Below are 15433 nucleotides of genomic sequence, written 5' to 3'. Positions count from 1 at the left end.
TTTTGCCTCTTCCAAATGCCATATAAATGGAATCATATACTAATATACTACAAAGCCTTTTTTTTTTTTTTTTTTTTTTTACGGTCCTGGGGATGGAACCCGGGGCGCTCTACCTCTGAGCGACACCCCAGCCCTATTTTTTCTTCTTTATTTTGAAACAGGGTCTCACTGAGTTGCAAAGGATCTCACTAAGTAGTAGTGAGGCTGTCCCTAGCCCGGAACCTCCTGTCTCAGCCTCCCAAATGCTGGGATTACAAGTGTGTACCACCACAACCAACTTAGTACAAAGCTTTTTGAGTCTTGCTTTTTTTTTTTTTTTTTTTTTTTTTTTTGGTACTGGGGATGGAACTCAGGGGCATTCTACCTCCGAGCTACACCCCAGCTCTATTTTTTATTCTTTATTTTGAAACAGGGTCTCACTGAGTTGCAAAGGCCCTAAGTAGCTGAGGCTGTCCACGAATCAGGATCCTCCTGTCTCAGCCTCCCAAACGCTGGGATCATAAGTGTGCGCCACCACGCCTGGCTATGAGTCTTGCTTTTTCACCTGACACAATGTGTTTGAGTTCATGCACATTGGCACAGGTGTCAGTAGTTTGTACCTTTTTATTGCTGGACATTATTTCATTACACACACATGCACATGTACCCCAGTTTATCACTTCATCTGTTGAAGGTATTTGTCTTTTCCAGTTTGGAATGATTATAACTCAAGCTACTACCAATATTCATGGATAGGCTTTGTATGAAAGTAAGTTTTTCTGTCTCTTGGGTAAATACTGAGGTATGATATTGTGGGGTTGTACAGTCAGTGCAGAAGTAGAGGAAACTGCCAAATTCTTTCCCCAAGTGACAATACCATTTTGTATTTGACCAGCAGTGTGTAAGAATTCCAATTGCTCTACATCTTCTTTTTGTTATAATGTGGTATGGCTATCGACTATGAAAATAAGACCAGAAAATTTCCCTTCTTGTTATCGCTTGAATCTACTGGGTTCATCCCTCTTTCAAGGCTTCTGTGCCTGCTTTTCTTTCTTCTTGGAATATATCACATGTGGTAGTATGGGTTTCATTAGCATTTGATTTTAAGGGACACCAGTCTACACACATATGAGGATTAGCTGAAAACAAAATGGATACACTAATTGAGAAAATTTAGAAACTGTGTAACTTTTTTCTGCAATCTTTCATGTATCTTGAGATCTTAAATTTCAATTGTAATTAATATGTGCTAACAATTGATTTGTTATATAAGTGGATTTGCTTAAAATATTCAAGTGTATATTTTTATTTATTTATTTTTGGGTGGTGGTACTGGGGTTCCTGGAAACCCTTCTACCTCTGGGCTACACTCCCAGACCTATTTTATATTTTTATTTGGAAACAGGGTCTCTTAAGCCAGCGCGGCTGGCTTCAAACCTGCATGATCCTCCTGTCTCCACCCCCCAAGCGCGGGGATTACAAGCGTGTGCGACCATGCCTGGCTTACTGTGGATTATAAAGAGTTAAAGTTGTCTTTATCTCTCGTTGAGGAAATAACACGACTGAAAGCAATCTGTGTTTATGAAGCATTCCTGCAACCGGACCTGACCTTTAATACCAGTAATTCTCTTTATAGACATAATAAAATATAAAGAAAGTCAGAGTCATCATAATTTACTTTTGTTATAGTCATGACTATGAAAATAATCATTAAATTTAAAATTTAAAAGGATAAGCCTTACGGAGTTTTAAACTAGTAAATAAATAAATGGAAATACAGTTAACATTTGCTGTATTACTTTCTATTTCTTTTTTTTTTCTTTTTTTTATTTATTTTATTGGTGCACTGTATTCATACATCATAGTGGGATACAAACTTTTGTAGACATACATGCACACATCGCCCAGTCAGCCCGCACCCGATCCCCACCCCATTCCCTCCCAACCCCTCCTTCCCATGCTTGGCTTAGTGGTTGACATCTAGTATTATAGCAAATTATCCAAAATTAAAAATGATAATCTCACATAACAGTTTCATTTGTCTGATACCAAGCTTTTGATGACTTAAAGATAACATTTCAATATTTCTTTTTGCTTTCTTTCTTACCAGATAATATTTTTTTTCTATTTTTTTTAGGTGAAACTATCATATATTTATATATTTATTTTTCAGAAAAAATCTATCCTAATATGGAATATGGACTCTAGGTACCCAAAACAATCTTGAAAAATAACAAAGCTAGAAGATATATATTTTCTGATTTCAAACCATATAAAGCTACAATAATTGAAACAGTGTAGTACTATTCTAAAGGCAGATATATAAACCATTGGAGTTAAATAAAAGCCTAGAGCTAAATTCTTCCCTATATTGTCAAGTTATTTTTGACAAGGTTTCCACGAACATTTGGTGGTGGAAATAAAAATCTTTTAACTAAATATTGTTAAAAAATAATAATTACATGGAAAAGAATACAATTGGACCCTTACCTAATCCCATATACAAATATTAACTCAAAATAGATAATAGACCTAAATATAAATCTTAAGACTATAAACTTTTAGGAGAAAATCTGGGTCATTAAACCTCACAACATTGAAATTGGCAGTGATTTCTTGGATATGATTTCAATGGCACAGGCAACAGAGGAGTATACAAACTCCCTAAAAAATAAAAAAAAATTGTATATCCAAAGACAATGTAAACAGAGTTAACAGTTACTAATAGAATGAGATAAAATATTTCCAAATGCTATATCTGAAGGTATATTAATATTCCAACTAGAAATCCTAAAAATTAACAACAATAAAGGCAAACAATACCCTTTTGAGATAGGTAAAAGACTAACATAAATAATGAATCTCCACAGATAACCAATCTTAGTTGTCTGTTGGATGGAAAATCTTGTTTCTCAAGTTCTGGAGTGTGTTACCTATTTCTTCTTTGTAGTTAATCTCTTTGAGTATTTTCTCTAGCGCTGGTTTTGAAGACATAAATTCCTTCAGTTTCTGTTTGTCATGGAAGCTTCTTATTTCTCCATCTAATTTGATAGAAAGTTTTGCTGGGTAGGAAATTTTTGGCTGGAAGTTGTTTTCTTTCAGAGTTTGGAATATGTTACTCCAAGCCCTTCTGTCTCTCATAACTTGGTTTGGCAAGTCTGGAGTGATTCTAATTGGTTTGCCTCTGAATGTCACTTGGCCCTTTGCTTTTGTTGCCTTTAAGATTCTCTGCTTGGCTTCCACATTGGTCATTTTGACAATTATGTGGCGTGGGGATCCTCTTCTCCGATCCTGTCTAAAGGGAGTTCTATAAGTTTCCTGGACCTTTGTATCAACCTCTTGCTCTATGTTTGGAAAATTTTCTGCTATTACTTCCTGGAAGAGATTGTTGATCCCTTTGGTTTCACTTTCTTTTCCCTCCTCTATTCCAATAATTCTTAGGTTAGCTCTCTTAAAATGGGCCCATATTTCTTCAATATCAGATTCCTGCTGTCGGATATTTTTTTCTAGATTAGAAACTATGATTTCATTTTTGGATTGCTTATCTTCTAAGAGCGAGATTCTGTTCTCCATGTGTTCTAATCGGTTGTTTGTGCTTTGAATTGAGGCCTTTACTTCATTAATTGCATCCTTTATCTCTTTTTGGCTCTCTCTGAGTTCTTTTCGAAGCACCTCTATTATTTCTACAGTTATTTTCCTGATTTGATCTTCTAGAAATCTCTGATTTTCTGTTTTATCAGGTTCTGATGTTGTGGGGTTGTGGGCATTAATTGCTCCAGTATTATTCCTCTTTCCCATGATTTCGGATGTTTGTGCCTTCTCTGGGTTCTTCCCTTGGGTCACTATGACTTCCCTTAAGGTGTTCTGGATCTCGAGTCAGTAGTATCTCGGACCCCACTACTCCTTTACTGGGTTTTATCACAGAGTCTCCGACCCAGAGAGTCGATAGAGTCTGCTTTAGACTGTGGGGGGTGCCAGGTTGCACGTTCTCCTATGGTGTGATATCTCGGCCACCGCCCCTTCCCCACTGGGTCAAGTCCCAGGGATTTCTCCTCTGTGGCCCGCAATTTGACTTACTGTTCTTGAGTACGCAGATGTAGCTGTACTGGCCTCGCTGAATTCGCTGCTGCTGCCGCCGGTAGCAATATGGCGCCGCTGCTACGCCCTCGGCTGTGGGGCTGGCGTTTTTCTTTTTGATTTTGATTTCTACTCTGAATCCCTGCAGCGTGTGCTGAGCTCGGCCACTGGGAGCTGTAGATGCTCTCTGCGCGGAGAAATCTCTCCTAGCTGTTCCGCAGTGGCTCACCTCGGCTTGCTGTGGCCGTCTGGTGAATTCGCCGCTGCCGCAGGCAGTATGGTGCTTCTGCCGCGTCTGCCGCGTCCTCGGGCGCAAGGCTGGTGTATCTCCTCTGTGGCTCTGTTCTCAGTCCGCTTTCTCTCTGGAGCCTGGTGATTTTTTGTTTCACTGGTGATGGTGTTTTCTGGCTATGAAAGGCGCTGATTTTGTGGTAATGGAGATTTGTTGTTAGCGGAGCTCTTAAGCCCCGCTTTTCTCGGTCGTCATCTTCCCGGAAGTCCCCTTTCTATTTCTTTACATTGAATTTATACTTCATTATTGTGAAAAATAACTCTTTTAAAAGTTCAACTATAATTGTGACAAGTTCTTCAGTTTTTGTTCCATGTTTCCTAAAACTCACTAAATCGAAAACACTTAGGAAATGCAGGCTTACAGGATGTTAAAATTGTTTTCTGAAAACAAAATCTAAAAAATCAGTTCCCTCTTAAACAAATAGTTTCTTATAAATTGCTTCTAGAAAGAAAAATTGTTCAAAGAGGAAGAAAAATGCGGAAATTGCCTGCGAACAATGACAATATTTAATGAACATAGATTGTGCTGTTAAAAGCTTTATATACATGATTCATTCAACAAATATTTGTTGAGAACTACCATTGCTGGGCACTCTTCCAACACTGGAAATAAAGTATTGATCAAAACAAAACATCTGTGCTATACTGGGGCTTAAGTTCTAGTTGGTGAGAATAAACAATGAGGAAAATAAGTAAAACAAATTCTGTCATATTGGTTAATACGGAGAAAAAGGAGGAACAGAGTAAGTAAGTCCCTGTATAGGACTTCAAAACACGAAGACAAGGTTCTCTGAGATGGTGACATTTGGGCAATGATTTCAGGAGGAGGGAGAGCTGCCATGGTGAGACGTGAGGGCGCAAGCAGGCCTGGCCCTGCGTGGGGCCGTGCTAGGACTTGGGCTTTGCAGGAACAGCTACTGGCAGGTTGAGCAGCGGCATGGAGTCACTGGCTTGGGTCGTACCGGGCGCAGTGTGGTTCCTATGGGGAGAATACAATGAAAGGGGCAGGAGAGAAGGAGGGAGACCAGTTGAGAAGCTATGGCAGGGATCTCAGGAGAGATGATGGTGACTGGGACCAGGGTGGCAGCGGTGCAGGGAGAAAGAAAAGGTGGGAGCCGACGCAGCTTTTTAAGGTGGAGTCAAGAGGCTTTTTCAATGTTTGAACAGAAGTGAGAGAAAAAGAATCCTGGATGATAGCACAGGTGTGGCCAGGAGAAGGTGCAAGAAGACTAGGAGTTCAGTTTTGAACGTGCTAAGTTGCAGGCGCCCATATGACATTGAGATAGGCCAAGTTTAAGGAGGGTCAGGCGAAGGCACACATTTGGCAGGTCTCCATGTGCAGATGACAGTCATTAGTCTGGATGAGCTAAGCGGCTTTTGTCATCCTTATAATACCACCACCATGAGGAAGATATTTTTTAACCCCTTTTAACCAAACTTGTTGGGAGCCATTAAGGCCTTCCCCTAGATTGGTATCTCTGACTCAGCTGATTGTCCTTCGCCCAGAGTCAACAAGGTTTGGGGTTATGGAGTTCAAAGAGGTCTGAGAGCAGATCAGGTGGTGATGACACGAGGGTACTGATAGGCCTATCTGTAATGTGTGTTTTGTATTGGTCTTTATTATATTCTGGTGGTGGTAGCAGGAGAATGTTGATTGACCTGTAGCTGTGTATAAATACCTCTGGAAAAAGAAGGTAGGCGGCGTTGGCACAATAAAGACGAGATTGACCCAGAAGCTGCATTGGCCAGGAGTGTCCGCGCAATAGAGAAGACTGACCCAGGCATAGTGGTCGACCCGTAGGAAATATTGACCCACAAACAGGGGTCGACCAGTAGAGATAGTAGGCTGGTGGCTCCCTCACGTTAGGGTTAAAAACTCTTCATCCTCACGCCTCACTTCAGAACCCCTACTCTTGCTGGCTGGCTCCGGCACAAACTGAGGCTGGAGAGGTCTAACTAGTTTGCTCTAAGTTGTACCATTACTAGCCATGGAGACTTAAATGTTGTCCACTCATCCATTAGCATCTATCATCTATTAACCATTATCCACTTCAGTTTACTCATGGGTGAGTGTCGAGTTAGAAAATAATACTGGTGGTGGTAAAAGCAATGACATACTGGTTCATTTTAATGTCTTATTCTCCTATGGCTGATTACCTTTCAAATCAAGGGAGTGGGGAGAAAAAGGAAGTGACATTTTAAAGTTTTTATTTACAATGAACTTTAGGAAGAGAAGTAACATTATCCACTTTTGTGTGTGTGTGTGTGTGTGTGTGTGGTACTGGGGTGGAACCCAGGGGCTTTCTACCTCTGGGCTATACCCCTATCCCTATTTTATAATTTATTTGGAAATAGGGTCTCACTAAGTTGCTGAGAGCCTCACTAAGTAGTTGAGGCTGTTTTGAACCCGTGTGATCCTCCTGTCTCAGCCTTCCGAGCACTGGGATTACAAGCGTGTGCCACCACACCCGGCAACATTATCCACTTTTAGAGATACCCCAAATGTTGTCGCAGACTTGGATAGAGAAAGTTTGGTTGAAGGCCAGCCTGGCACACTTAGCAAGACCCTGTCTCCAAATACAAAAATATAAAGGGCTGGGGATGTAGCTCCTGGGTTTAATCCCCGGTACCAAGAAATGAAACAAATCAAAACAATAAAACTCACCTGATTGCTTAAATTTTCAGAACTTTGCCTTTTAAATGAATTTGAACATTTCTTCCTGTTTGCTAGCTTATTGTGTTACATCATACCTGTAACATGATCCCAAGTGAGATGACAAATGTAACAAAGTTTTAAGAATGATGATGCTCTAGCCAGGCATGGTGGTGCACACTGTAATCCCAGTATTTAGGAGGCTGAAGCAGGAGGACTGCAGGTTTGCAGCCAGTCTCAGCAACTTAGTGAGACCCTATTTCAAACTAAAAAATAAAAATAGGGCTGGGGGTATATATCAGAGGTAGAATTCCCCTGGGTTCAAACCCCAGTAAAAGACACACACACACATACCACATACAACTCTATTCAAATTGTATTAGGCCCTGATTTGTGTAATAAAAAGGCCAGCCTCACTTACGGACACTTAAGATTGGTTTATAAGCAATTTAGAAAAAATAAGAAAGGGAGAGAAAATAGGAAGCAATTTAAAATTAAGATCTAGAATATTTACTTTGCAAATTATCACATATTTCCTTAAGCATTCATTAGTATTCTCATTAATTGTTATTGTCATATATATATATATATATATATATATATATATATATATATATATAGAAGGTCTTGGTTCAGCCATATAAGATTGCCCTGTTTGTATGACAAATCATTTTGTACATCAATGATCTCAAATAGTGTATTGTTATGTATCAAAATATAATGCTAGCCACCAATGCAGTGTGTGTGTATGTGTATTACTGAGTATTGAGCCCAGGGGCATTTTACCTCCAAGCTACATCCCCAGTCCTGGCCTCACAAAGTAGCTGAGGCTGGCCATGAATCTGCCATCCTCCTGTCTCAGCGTCCTGAATACTGGGATTACAAGAATGTACCACCACTCCTGGCTAGCCACCAATTTATTTTATATATATATATATATATATATATATATATATATATATATATATATATATATTTTTTTTTTTTTTTTTGTGGAACCCAGGGGCTTTCTACCTCTGGGCTATACTCCCAGACCTATTTTTATATTTTATTTGGAAACAGGGTCTCACTAAGTTGCTGAGAGCCTCACTAAGTAGCTGAGGCTGGCTTCAAACCTGTGTGATCCTCCTGTCTCACCCTCCCAAGCGCAGGGATTACAAGCATGTGCCACCACGCCCGGCCACCAATGCAATTTAAAATTTCCTAGTAGCCACATTTAAAAAGTTGCTGGGTGTGGTGACGCACGCTTGTAATTCCAACATTTGGGAGGTTGAGACAGGAGGATCACAGTTTGCGGACAGCCTCAGCTACTTAGTGAGGCCCTTTGCAACTCAGTGAGACCCTGTTTCAAAATAAAGAATAAAAAATAGGGCAGGGGGTGTAGCTCGGAGGTAGAATTACCCCTGGGTCGGCCTGGGTCTGGGACACAGAAGATAATGCAACAAATGTTTGATGATTGACTGAATAGTATACATTAATGAGAACTACAAAAATTAAACATGTTACCTCCTTTATGGATGTAATAAAGCAAGCAATCTAAAGTTCTATTAATAAAATGATGACCTTGTCAAATGAGAGCACACCTATCAGGCCTTGAGGATAGGCATGGTGGCCCACACTGCAATCCTAACTACTTGGGATGCTAAAAGTCCTACCTGTTAAATAGTAAGGTTGATTATAGTACATTCATATGGTAATAACTCAGGCAGAGAATAAAAAACTATATTTTGAAAGAAAAATGACATGAGAAAATATTAAGTGAAAAATATATATTTTAAAAAGGAAGTATAGTGTGGCTCCACTTCTTACTAAAATCCGTTTCTATGTCTACTAAAAGTCTAGACGGCTATCAGTCAGAAGTGCATATCATTGGATAACACTGTTATACTTATTCTCCCTCTGTGCTTTCCTGTATTTCTAGACTCCCCATAATGGCACAGCATGCTGCTTTTGCATTAGGAGGAAAATGCAATAAATATGATTTTTTTTTAAAACACAGGAGAGAAGAATGCTATCAGCAACTTTTCGTTTCAGTCCTTTGTTCATTCTGAAGATAAGCAAGGCTACTGCTACTCTTGGCCAAGTTTCTGATAATGAACAAGGTGTTGCAGCTTACTATCCAACATTACATCATACTGGTTTCATACTGGTTAAGAAACTGTGTTGCCTCAAGTGTGAGATAGGACAGGTTGTTTTACAGTGCTACTTCCTGGTAGTTCCAGGAATAGCCTAACTGCAGTTCTCTGTTGGGGTTGATCTTCTTTCTTACAACTGTAATTCTTTTTCAGATGTAGGCCAAGGATTATGTTCAAAAGAAGGCTGGGAAGTCTGGGGCTATAGTTACAGTCCCTCCTCCAGTCTTAGGTAACTTTGTTTTGAAAAAAAAATTATGAAAATAATAATCTGGATTTTTGTTTTTATGGGAATCACATGTTATTTTAAAGTCTTTTAATTTTTTTTATTTGTATTTGGGATTGAACCCAAGGGCAGTCTACCTCTAAGGTATACCCCTAGCAAATAATAATAATTTGGATTTTTTATGGCAATTACACGCTGTCTTAAAATTTTTTGATTTATTGATACGTGGGCTTGAACCCAAGAGCATTCTACTTCCAAGATACACCCATAGCCTTTAATTATTATTATTATTTTTTTACTTAGTTACTGAGACTGGCCTTGAACCAGCAATCCTGCTGTCTCAGCTTCCCAAGTACTGGGATTGCAGGTGTGCACCACTGAGCCCAGCCTGAAGTCTATTTTTTTTTTTTTAAGCTTTTTGGTTTTTGGTGGTACTGGGGGTGGAACCCAGAGGCTTTCTACCTCCAGGCTATACTCCCAGACCTATTTTATATTTTATTTGGAAATGGGGGTCTCACTAAGTAGCTGAGGCTGGCTTTGAACCTGTGTGATCCTCCTGTCTCAGCCTCCCAAGCGCAGGTATTACAAGTGTGTGCCACCACGCCTGGCCTAAAGTCTATTTTTAAAATGTAAATATTTAAAACTACAAATTGTATTGGACTATATTCAGAGATTAGCTTAAAATATGAAATTCAGAACTAATGCCCTTCCAACTTTTATTACAAAAACATATTATATCACTCTATGTTACCTATGACATACCCATGGTGCCTTATGATGTAAACTTTATATGTCATTGAATGACATAATAAGTGTCTAACACCAGGTCTATCAAGTTAATTCAACTGATATGCAACTAACTGTAAATATTTCTGTGAATACAGTGTTATATATTGGGGACATTTCAGTGACTAAGACACAGTCCTAGTTATCATGAAATTTCCATTTTAACAAGGGGAAACTGACAAATTTTAAACTCATGAGAAAGGTATTATCATTCCGACTTGAGCACCTGAAGCACAGAGATAGAGAATTTGCCCAGGATGGACTTGAGGTTTTAGCTACCAGTCCACTGGTACCAACCAAGTACTCTCAGAAGTCAGAATTCAGATCAGCAAGAGCTGTAACAAATCTAGTAGCTTAAAACAACACAAATTTATTACCTTACAGTTATGGAGATTAGAAGTTCAAAATCAAGACCATCCAAAGTCCAGGTGTCAGCAGGGCCGGTTCCTCTGCAAGTCGAGAAATAGGCCTGTTTCTTGTCTTTTCAGCTGCCAAAGGCCCCCTGCATTCCTTGGCTCATAATCCCTTCCTCCCATGACTCCAATCTCTTGCTTCTGCTATTACATTTCTTTATTTGACTTTTTCGGCCGTTCTTATGAGGATTCTTATTATTATTTTGCACCCCTTGGTAAACTTTAAGATCCTGAACTCATTCCTATCTGTAAGGTGCCTTTTACCATGTAACATATTTGCCAGTTCTGGGGATTGGGATGTGGACATCTTTGGGAGGGCTTTGTTCATCCCATCATAGCTCTAGACACTGGAAGGGCTAGAGGCTGAGGACCTGTGCTTCCGGACGAAAAGGCAGGAGGAGGGGAAAGGGAGAGCTTTGGGGGAATGTTTGCAGAGTGCTTTTCCGATGCCAGTTCAGGTCTTTGCAGTTAAGTGTCCTGAATCGCTGTGACAAAACACTACAGGTGGGGTGGCTTAAAAAGGAAACATTAATCGTGGTGGTGCACGCTTATAATCTCAGCATTTGGGAGGCTGAGACTGGAGGACTTAAGTTCATGGACAGCCTCAGCTACTTAGCGAAGCCCTTCACAACTCAGTGAGACCTTGTTTCAAAAATAAAAGACTAAAAAATGGGGCTGAGGGTGTAGCCTGAAGGTATAATACCCCTGGGTTCCATCCCCAGTACAAAAAAAAAAAAAAAAAAAAAAAAGCAGACACTTTTTTTCTCACAGTTTTGGATGCCAGGAGGCTGAGAAGGAGTTATTGGCAGGTTTGGATTTCTGAGGCTTTCCTCCTTGGCTTGTGGTTGCCACCACTTTCTTGCTGTGCATTCACATGGGTCTCTCTATGAATATACTTATTTTGTGTTTATGTCCAGATTTTGTCTTCATATACTGGGTTACAGCCTAATTCCCCCCATTTTTGTAGTACTGGGAATTGAACCCAGGGACATTCTACCTCCAAGCTATACCCTCAGCCCTATTTTTATTTTTTATTTTGAAACAGGGAACAGGGTCTCACTAAGTCGAGGAAGGCCTCACTAAATGTCTGAGGCTGGCCTCCTATCTATGATCCATCCTCCTGTCTCAGCATCTCAAGCACTGGGATTATAAGCATGTGCCACCACACCGGCTAAGCGCTCATTTTAACTTAATCCATTTCTTTGAAGTCCACACCTATACATAAATATTCTGAGGTACTAGAGGTTACAAAATCATCCTGTAACAGGCTTGGATGTATGCTAACTCAGTTACATGTTGATGCCAGCTCAGCCTGGCAGAGGAAGGCATGGTGCGTGATGGGTCCTAGCTCTAGAGTACCTGAGAGTCACACTCCGGCCTGCTGCCTAGGTCCAGCCTCACCCTCCTTCCTGCTGCAGGACAGTTGTGATAACAGATGGACGGTAAAGACCAGCCCAGAGGGTGGAGGCTGAGCTAGGAAATACTAGGGTGTGGACTGTGAAAGACTTTGTGGTCTGGTAGAGGGATTGAGCAATTGGCAGAGGAAATCCAGGAAGGGGAGAGGTAGCACTTGTGATATAATTTTAGACCCTGTAGCTTCCAACCCACCTCTGCCCCCACAGTAAACTTATGCTAAATGATCGAATGGACTTAGCAACTCCCACAATCATAAATTACTGGCAATGCTGCCATAACTATCTTGGGAGATAGATAAGACAGGCCCTGATACTGTTGCTGGATAATGCTGTATTTCTTCCCAACCTTGATTTTTTTTTTTTTTTTTTTTGTTGTTGCACGTCTGGGGATGGAACCCAGGGGCATTCGACCTCTGAGCTACACTCCCTGCCCTATTTTTTTTTTAATTTTTTTTTAATTTTATTTTATTGGTGCACTGTATTCATACATCATAGTGGGATACAAACTTTTGTAGACATACATGCACACATCGCCCAGTCAGCCCCCACCCGATCCCCACCCCATTCTCTCCCCATCCCTCCCTCCCATGCTTGGCTTAGTGGTTGACATCTAGTATTATAGCAATTTATCCAAAATTAAAAATGATAATCTCACATAACATTTTCATTTGTCTGATACCAAGCTTTTGATGACTTAAAGATAACATTTCAATATTTCTTTTTGCTTTCTTTCTTACCAGAGAATATTTTTTCCTTTTTTTTAGGTGAAACTATCATATATTTATTTTTCAGAAAAAAATCTATCCTGATATGGAATATGGACTCTAGATACCCAAAACAATCTCGAAGCAAAAACAAAGCTAGAAGATGTATATTTTCTGATTTCAAACCATATAAAGCTACAATAATTGAAACAGTGTGGTACTGTTCTAAAGGCAGATATATAGACCATTGGAGTTAAATACAAGCCTAGAGCTAACTTCTTCCCTATATTGTCAAGTTATTTTTGACAAGGTTTCCACGAAGATTTGGTGGTGGAAATAATAATCTTTTAACTAAATATTGTTGAAAAATAATAATTACATGGAAAAGAATAAAATTGGACCCTTACCTAATCCCACATACAAGTATTAACTCTAACTAGATGTAAGACCTAAATATAAATCTTAAGACTATAAACTTTTAGGAAAAAATCTGGGTCATAAAACCTCACAACATTGAAATTGGCAGTGATTTCTTGGATATGATTTCAATGGCACAGGCAACAGAAGAATATACAAACTCCCTAAAAAATAAAAGAAAATATTGTATATCCAAAGACAATGTAAACAGAGTTAAAAGTTACTAATAGAATTGGATAAAATATTTCCAAATGCTATATCTGAAGGTATATTAATATTCCAACTAGAAATCCTAAAAATTAACAACAATAAAGGCAAACAATACCATTTAGAGATAGGTAAAAGACTAACATAAATAATGAATCTCCACAGATAACCAATCTTAGTTGTCTGTTGGATGGAAACTCTTGTTTCTCTGGTTCTGGTGAGTGTTACCTATTTCTTCTTTGTAGTTAATCTCTTTGAGTATTTTCTCTAGCGCTGGTTTTGAAGACATAAATTCCTTCAGTTTCTGTTTGTCATGGAAGCTTCTTATCTCTCCATCTAATTTGATAGAAAGTTTTGCTGGATAGGAAATTTTTGGCTGGAAGTTGTTTTCTTTCAGAGTTTGGAATATGTTACTCCAAGCCCTTCTGGCTCTCATGACTTGGTTTGGGAAGTCTGGAGTGATTCTAATTGGTTTGCCTCTGAATGTCACTTGGCCCTTTGTTTTTGTTGCCTTTAAGATTCTCTGCTTGGCTTCCACATTGGTCATTTTGACAATTATATGGCGTGGGGATCCTCTTCTCGGATTCTGTCTAAAGGGAGTTCTATAAGTTTCCTGGACCTGTGTATCAACCTCTTGCTCTATATTTGGAAAATTTTCTGCTATTACTTCCTTGAAGAGATTGTTGATCCCTTTGGTATCACTTTCTTTTCCCTCCTCTATTCCAATTATTCTTAGGTTAGCTCTCTTAAGATGGGCCCATATTTCTTTGAAACAGGGTCTCACTGAGTTGCAGAATGCCTAAGTAGCTGAGGCTGTCCCCGAACCAGATCCTCCAGTCTCAGCCTCCCAAATGCTGGGATTACAAGCATGAGCCACAACAACCAGCTCCAACCTTGAATTGTTTTGAATCCTTAATTCTAGAGGTTTATAATCAGCTTCATCTTTTTTTTTCTTCTCTCCCTTTAGCTACTTATACTACTTTTCAGCCTACTTAAAGAGAAATAAGAAAACTAAAACAACTCAATTAAGTGTTGGTATCTTTTTAAGAGCAAATGAATCTGAGTTAACTTTCTAGGCTCTTGGGTTCCATTCTGAGTTTTACACACACACACACACACACACACACACACACACACACACACACTGATATTCACATGCAAAGACAAGCAGTATGGGTGATATATGCTTGTGGGAATTTTAGAAACAAAAAAGCTTCTTTGAGAATGTGCCATTTAAGAAGAGGCCTATGGTAAAAAAGAAAAATTTAATTTTCACTCTAGGAAGTGGGTAGCAAATGTAAAGGAGTAGGAGTCTGCCTAGCCTGACTGAAAAACGGTCGCAAGGGCAGTTGTGAATAAGAGTAAGGAGAGGAGGCCAGATCGTGAGAGCCCAGCAGGAAATAGGCCTGCGTCTGCACTGAGTGACCTGGGAGACCCTGGAGGGTTCTGGGCAGAAGAATTATAGGACCTTCTTTAGGTCACTTAGTTTAAGAGTTACTCTGGTTGCTGGGTTGGACACATTCTGAAGGGGACAGGGAAGAAAGAGTACATTTAAATAATATGTTACTCTCCTGTAAATAACTGGATATGATAAGAAAGAAATAGAAATTAAAATAGTCACTGGTAATGCCTGAATTGTCTTTCTGATCACTGTGGCTACACACAAAGACCAGACTCCCAAGTAAAATGTCAGGATTGACAGCAGTTTATTTGCTTATTTAAATTCTCATAAAACATTAATTACAGCTTTTGACAGTAAATAAAGGTCACAATAAATAACAACATGCCACAACTTTTCTTAAGAACTTTTTTCCTAAAAAAATAAAATAAAATAAAAAAGTTCATTTTCCTACAGAAACATTCATTTAGGTGAGAGCACAACAGGTTTTTTCTAAAGTGCATCAGGTTGAATTTTCAAGGTCATCTCAAATCCTGGCTTCTGTGAAACAGAAAGGATTTTGCTAGTAAAGAGTTGAATTAAAATCCAGGCAAATATGCTCTAAATCTTCATCATCCAGTTCTTTTTCTTTAACGTATTATAAAGGTTGCTTATTCAGTTCTGACTGGTGGTTCCAAGACCTGAGAGTGTTTTGTAAAAATTTGTTTTCTTAATTCTTAGATAAACTTTATTTG

The sequence above is a fragment of the Muscardinus avellanarius genome (genome assembly GCF_963383645.1).
Source record: "Muscardinus avellanarius genome assembly, chromosome: 6".
Classification (NCBI taxonomy): domain Eukaryota; kingdom Metazoa; phylum Chordata; class Mammalia; order Rodentia; family Gliridae; genus Muscardinus; species Muscardinus avellanarius.
Note: the sequence above shows the minus strand (reverse complement) of the source record.